Source organism: Myxine glutinosa, chromosome 8, assembly GCF_964187855.1.
Source record: "Myxine glutinosa chromosome 8, kmMyxGlut1.1, whole genome shotgun sequence".
In the NCBI taxonomy this organism is placed as follows: domain Eukaryota; kingdom Metazoa; phylum Chordata; class Myxini; order Myxiniformes; family Myxinidae; genus Myxine; species Myxine glutinosa.
In genome coordinates this window covers 142,313,891-142,321,086 of record NC_136268.1, presented here as the reverse complement: position 1 = coordinate 142,321,086, position 7,196 = coordinate 142,313,891, and positions in this window count along the sequence as shown.

Here is a 7,196-nt window from a genome sequence, read left to right as displayed (position 1 = left end):
ATACACGAACTCTGCCAAATTTCGTCCGAATCCGTCCACAACTTTTTGAGATATTTCGTTCACAAACGGACAGACAGCGGTGAAAACAAAACCTCCATCAACCTTTGGTGGCGCAGGTAACAAACGGAAAAAGAAAGAACATCCGACTCGAAAGTTTTCTCAACAAACTCTACGGTTCTCGCAATATTTTGTGATTATTGGATCTCATTGACATACTTGTTAACCGAAGCTTTGTATCTCGGAGAGCGTGTCCACCGCGACAGCAAGAGGAGGCAATGGATCCTCGGCGATGTGAAGTTACATCGGACTCGACGAGCACAACAGGAGAATGAGCCCGGGATGGTCCTGGTTTTATAACAAAATCCTAAATCCCGATTACAATCAGGTACAATTACACTTAATGTTGAGCAATCAACACGTGATTAAGTGTTCTTATTGAAATGTAAAGAAATCAATAATCGATGACAACACCTTTTTACATGAAACATTATCTTCAAAGAAACTTTACTGTGTGTACAGATTACATGATATAAATATTTAATTGCCTCATGAAAGCAAGAGCAAAGGCACGTGATGGATGACGCATCACGAGATGGGGGAGGTGCTGATGAACATTTGGAAGTTTCGTCAAAGATGGAAGTGTAAAAAATACGTTTTTGGTTTGAATTGTTCAGATCAATGTTTTGACGATGTTTTCAAACGATGCAGAAAAATATATTTAAAAATCGATGGAGGGAAACATCGAAAAGAAAGTTCCGTTTGTTCATTGCAGGAGAGTCCGAACTTTGAGATCGAAATGAATTCGCATGGAACATTTACCTGCCCTTCGTTTACCTGTCAATGAAGTTACATTCATTATAAAACATTGAATTCCGAGTCCCACGGACCGACGAGGAGAAAGGAACCATCTTGACCTCACATTATCCATGTCTCAGAGAGCTGCGAACAGTCCAACAGTTGAACATAAACAAGAATCTTCCTCTTCAAGTTCCTGATTATGAAACACAGATAGTTCGGCTGTTTCATTCATGACATTCCTCTTTACATTATAAATAAATATTTCCGCAAATTCAACTCACAGGGAATATTTTGTGACTTGAATTCGTGTCATTGCGAAATTTCCCATCCTCTCGGTACGTAATTAATCGACAGGGTTAACTTCTTCCATACCCGAAACAACACTGAGGAGCTGAATAAATTCATCATCATATATTCTATTGTGTGAACTATAAGGTCGGAAGTATCAATACCTGAACCCGTTTACGATAAGGGAATTCTTATCAACATTCCCAACTCGCATCAAACTTTTCTCCACTTCATTTCACCCTTGACAGTTTATCCGTAAAACGAGAAACTCGATACAAGCGCCGAACAAATGATAATCGGTTCAAACGCGACAACATCCGCGTCTCGTCCAGCTCGGAGCCGCAGGGAGCGGCACACGTCGGGTGTGGGGGGTGAGGGGTAGACGGGGGATGGTGAGAGGTTAGAGCAGAGGGAATGGTGAGGGGTTAGGGTGGAGGGGATGGTGAAAGGTTAGAGCAGAGGGAATGGTGAGGGGTTATGGTGGAGGGGATGGTGAGAGGTTAGAGCAGAGGGAATGGTGAGAGGTTAGAGCAGAGGGGATGGTGAGACGTTAGAGCAGAGGGAATGGTGAGAGGTTAGAGCAGAGGGAATGGTGAGAGGTTAGAGCAGAGGGAATGGTGAGAGGTTAGAGCAGAGGGAATGGTGAGACGTTAGAGCAGAGGGAATGGTGAGAGGTTAGAGCAGAGGGAATGGTGAGAGGTTAGAGCAGAGGGAATGGTGAGAGGTTAGAGCACAGGGAATGGTGAGAGGTTAGAGCAGAGGGAATGGTGAGAGTTAGAGCAGAGGGGATGGTGAGAGGTTAGAGCAGAGGGAATGGTGAGAGGTTAGGGCAGAGGGGATGGTGAGAGGTTAGAGCAGAGGGGATGGTGAGAGGTTAGAGCAGAGGGAATGGTGAGAGGTTAGAGCAGAGAGAATGGTGAGAGGTTAGAGCAGAGGGGATGGTGAGAGGTTAGACCAGAGGGAATGGTGAGAGGTTAGAGCAGAGGGAATGGTGAGAGGTTAGAGCAGAGGGAATGGTGAGAGGTTAGAGCAGAGGGAATGGTGAGAGGTCAGAGCAGAGGGAATGGTGAGAGGTTAGAGCAGAGGGAATGGTGAGAGGTTAGAGCAGAGGGAATGGTGAGAGGTTAAGGCAGAGGGGATGGTGAGGGGTTCTTGCAGGGGAGATGGTGAGAGGTTAGGGCACAGGGGATGGTGAGGGGTTCGGGCAGAGGAGATGGTGAGAGGTTAGGGCAGAGGGGATGGTGAGGGGTTCGGGCAGAGGGGATGGTGAGGGGTTCGGGCAGAGGGGATGGTGAGGGGTTCGGGCAGAAGAGATGGTGAGAGGTTAAGGCAGACGGGATGGTGAGAGGTTAGGGCAGAGGGGATGATGAGAGGTTAGAGCAGATGGGATGGTGAGAGGTTAGAGCAGAGGGAATGGTGAGAGGTTAGAGCAGAGGGAATGGTGAGAGGTTAGAGCAGAGGGGATGGTGAGAGGTTAGGGCAGAGGGGATGGTGAGAGGTTAAGGCAGAGGGGATGGTGAGAAGTTAGGGCAGAGGGGATGGTGAGATGTTAGGGTAGAGGGGATGGTGAGGGGTTCGGACAGAGGTGATGGTGAGAGGTTAGGGCAGAGGGGATTGTGAGAGGTTAGGGCAGAGGGGATGGTGAGAGGTTAGGGCAGAGGGGATGGTGAGAGGTTAGGGCAGAGGGGATGGTGAGAGGTTAGGGCAGAGGGGATGGTGAGAGGTTAGGGCAGAGGGGATGGTGAGAGGTTAGGGCAGAGGGGATGGTGAGAGGTTAGGGCATAGGGGATGGTGAGAGGTTGGTGTTGAGGGGCTGGTGAGGGGTTAGGGCAGAGGGGATGGTGAGAGGTTGGTGTTGAGGGGATGGTGAGGGGTTCGGGCAGAGGGGATGGTGAGAGGTTGGTGTTGAGGGGCTGGGGAGGGGATAGGGTAGAGGGGATGGTGAAAGGTTAGACGTCTTGATCTCAGCTCTCTCCAGCTCATGGTGTTTCCCAGCATTCGGACAGTCCGGGTTGTCGATTAGGCCACACATCTCTAGCATCTTCTCAAAGTACTGAGCACGGGTTGAAGTCGTACGGCACCATCTTTGGAAGGCACCGGACATGGAGAAGAGCCCCACGAATCCACCTGGAGATATAAATAATGGAGTGATAGAAAATATTTTAACACTAACTTTCATCTAAAACACCAAAGTAGTTATAGTATTTCAGTACCTGCTGACTTGGCGAATTTCATGAAGGTCTCCTCCATCGTCTTGTCCACCAGGCTGAGAGCACCAGGAATGAGAGACCGTGCCACCACGATGCCACACTTCTTCAGCAGCTGGTTGGCTCCATGATGAGACTGATTGATATTTGTCAGGAACTCCTCCAGCCACAACAAGTACCTGTGGAGGGATAGAAAGGATGTAAGTAACTATTTCATCACGACTACAAATCAGATAATGACATCATTTCTTCTCGTTTACTCACCATACTAAATTTAAGATGCACATTTTAGGCTGAAATAACATTTACCTGGAGTAGTTTGGCCCATCATATGCAAAGAATAGGTCTGCCATATCCCCGTTGCACTTGTGGAAGAGGGCCAAGTGTTTGTCTTCACAGAATACTGCAACATTAGGATCAGACGGGTATGGTCTTTCACGCTGAGCCAGAATGTAGTGGTCTTGCTGAGGTGGCCGGCACGCACCTGGTCTTCATAGGCCACATACTTCTCGAGGATGGTGAGAGTGGAAGGGTCCTGCAAAGTCAGGTCGAGGGTCTCGCGACTACATGGCTGCATGAGATTGAGCAGGGCCTCGGGGTTAGTGACCTCAACTTTCTCCTCCTCCATGAATCTCTCAATTAACAACCGTTTCATGGTTTCACTGACTGTTTTGAGACAGAACAGGGCTTTAGTGTATGGCCTCCCACTCAGCACACTATTCAGGCAGCCACTTGTGACGAGTCCAGCCTCAATGAGGATTTCAGAGTAGCCTGAGCCCCTGCATTTGTGACCAGTCACCATACCCATGTAATTCATCCCGGTGTGGAATGGCCAATTGACATTGACATGAAAAAATGACATTGCTTACCGCTTCTGTGGCTTGACATGTCGTGCAAGAGGAGAACATTATTGGCAAAAGTTTTCTTCTTATTTTCATTTATTGAATTAATAGTGTGTTATATTGTCTTATTTAACCCTAATTACTCACAAGTATTATCATTTCCAGTAGGCATGGGCATCTTAGAGTTTGGTACATTTGAAGTATAAAATGAAATCAAAAAGTAAACCACTTTATGACTGGTCTTGTCTCAAAAAGAACACACAGATTAGTGTCGCCTTTTCACTTTGTTTGAAAAATAGATTTTCTGCTCTTCAAGAACAAAATACAACAAACTCGCCGAATAAAACATTTGCCAATTTTGAGAAAGCCTGCAGAGAGTCTGCTTCTGGTACCATTCCTTTGAAACCAAGGAGGAAAAGTCGGATCCCATGGGAAACAGAGGAAATATGCCAGAAACGCAAAGAGCAACACAAAATGGCAGAAATTAAAAACTCTGCACCTTCAATGGAAAACATCAGGAATTACAACGAAGCACGAACTGCACTTACCGATTCCTATGAGAGAGAACAGATTGACGATCTCCAGAGAAAAATTGATAGGATAAATAATGCTACGAGTAACAAGCAATCTGCTGTGGCCTGGAAAACTGTAAACGAGATAAGCGGACGGAAATGCGTAAACAAATCCAAACTAAAAGCATCCAGCCAAGAAGAAAGATTGAAACTCTGGAAAGAGCATTTCCAAAGCTTATTAGGGAAGCCACCTACAATCAAGGATGAAGTAATAACTCCTGTGATTTCAGATGAACTCGACACCAAAAAAGGTCCCTTCACCATAGATGAAGTCCATAAAGCTCTTAAAAACATTCAAAACGGGAAAGCCTGTGGTCTCGATGACATTCCAGCCGAGATTTGGAAACTAGGTGAATTCGATGAGATTTTACTGAATTTGTGTAATGCTGTATACCATCAAAATCCAATAGATAGATGGACAGAAGGATGTATATTGCCTTTCCAGAAAAAAGGCGACCTAGGGCTTACAAAAAACTATCGAGGAATCACTCTAACACCAATAGCGGCCAAAATATACAACCTGATGTTATTAAACGGAATCAGGCTGCGTATAGAACCAGTTCTGCGAAAAAATCAAAATGGCTTTCGTACTAGTAGATCGACCTCCGGGCAAATCCTTACTATTAGACGTCTTCTTGAAGGCGTTAAAGATAAAAATCTTCCTGCTGTTTTCCTATTTATTGATTTCTCGAAAGCTTTCGACTCCATCCATCGAGGTAAGATGAAGGAGATAATGCTAGCATTCGGGATACCTCAGGAGACAGTTAATGCCATCATGATGCTGTATAAGAACTCGCATGCAATAGTCCGATCACCTGATGGCGATACAGACTGTTTTCACATCATGGCAGAAGTTTTACAGGGTGATACCCTCGCTCCCTACTTATTCATAATATGTCTCGATTATGTGCTACGCAAAGCAATAGACACCGACAATGAACTTGGGTTTACCCTAAGTAAACGGAAAAGTCGGCGATACCCATCCAAGAAGATTACAGATGCAGATTCTGCAGATGATCTTGCGGTTCTAGCAGACTATAACAAGGATGCAGCGACACTACAACACAAGATTGAAGAAGTAGCCAGCCAAATTGGTCTCTACATAAATGCCTCGAAGACAGAGTACATCAGTCTTAATCAAGATCAAGTCGTAGACATAAAATCACTCACTGGTGAAAACATCAAAAAGGTTGACGAATTCACATACCTGGGAAGCAACATCGCCTCCACAAAAAGAGATGTCGTCATCAGACTTGGAAAGGCTTGGGGAGCTTTAAACAGTCTAGCCAAGATTTGGAAATCTGCGCTTCCAATAGAGCTGAAACGAAACTTCTTTAGAGCAGCTGTTGAATCAGTTCTTGTATATGGGGCAATTACATGGACCTTGACATCATCACTAGAAAAGGCCCTGGATGGTGCATACACTCGCATGCTCAGAGCAGCCCTAACATCTCATGGAAGGAGCACCCCACAAAATAAGAATTGTATGCAAAAATCCCACCAATCAGTGTAACCATTCGTCAACGTAGATTAAGATCTGCTGGGCACTGCTGGAGAAACAAAGATGAGCTCGCAAGCGATGTTTTACTTTGGTTACCAACTCACGGCAAACAGGCACCAGGGAGACCTGCGAAAACATATATAGATCAGCTTACAAATGATACTGGGTGTCTGGTTAGCAAACTACCGAATGCCATGAGTGACAGCGATGAATGGAAGAAACGTGTCATGGAATGCCGAGCTAGCTCGACGCAGTAAGTAAGTAAGTAAGTATATTTGAAGTTAGATGTCTGGCAAGATTTGGAGTGAAATTTTACTGATTTTTTGCATACTCTTCGAGTTTTATTGTATTAAACTTGTATAAATCATGAAAATAACCATCTCAAACGATTCCTCAGGCCAGAATTAGCCGGAAAAATGGGTTCATTTGCCTCCGTATGATGTCCAGTTCAAAAGTTATACCAATTAGCGATTTTCATCAGAAATCTAGGATGGCCGCAAAAATGGCAGCCAACGGACCCCATGGGACAATATTTCGTTTGGGAACATGAAAATTCGTTTATTAGACACCTTGAGGATTCCAAAAGTGTAAGTTAGACAAATCAGGAGATGACGATGGTTCACGCACGAGTGGTATTCAATGACAAAGGTCAAAACCGACATTGAAAATATATAAATAGGAATGTATTATCTGTTATGAGACTAGTTAGGTGCACAATACGGAAAATTCGGTTCGATTCCGACAACTTTGAAAATTTGACCTTTGTGACCTTGAAATGTCAAAACGAAGGTTACTGACCTTGAAATGAGATAGAAAAGAATGTATAATCAGTTATGAGGTTAGTTAGCTGCACAATACCGAAAATTTGGTTCGATTCAGACAACTTTGAAAATTTGACCTTTGTGACCTTCAAATTTCAATGGTCGAAGATTATGAAATTTGTTGGAAAACTTGTATTTCATGATGTTTGTGATAATATAAGATCATG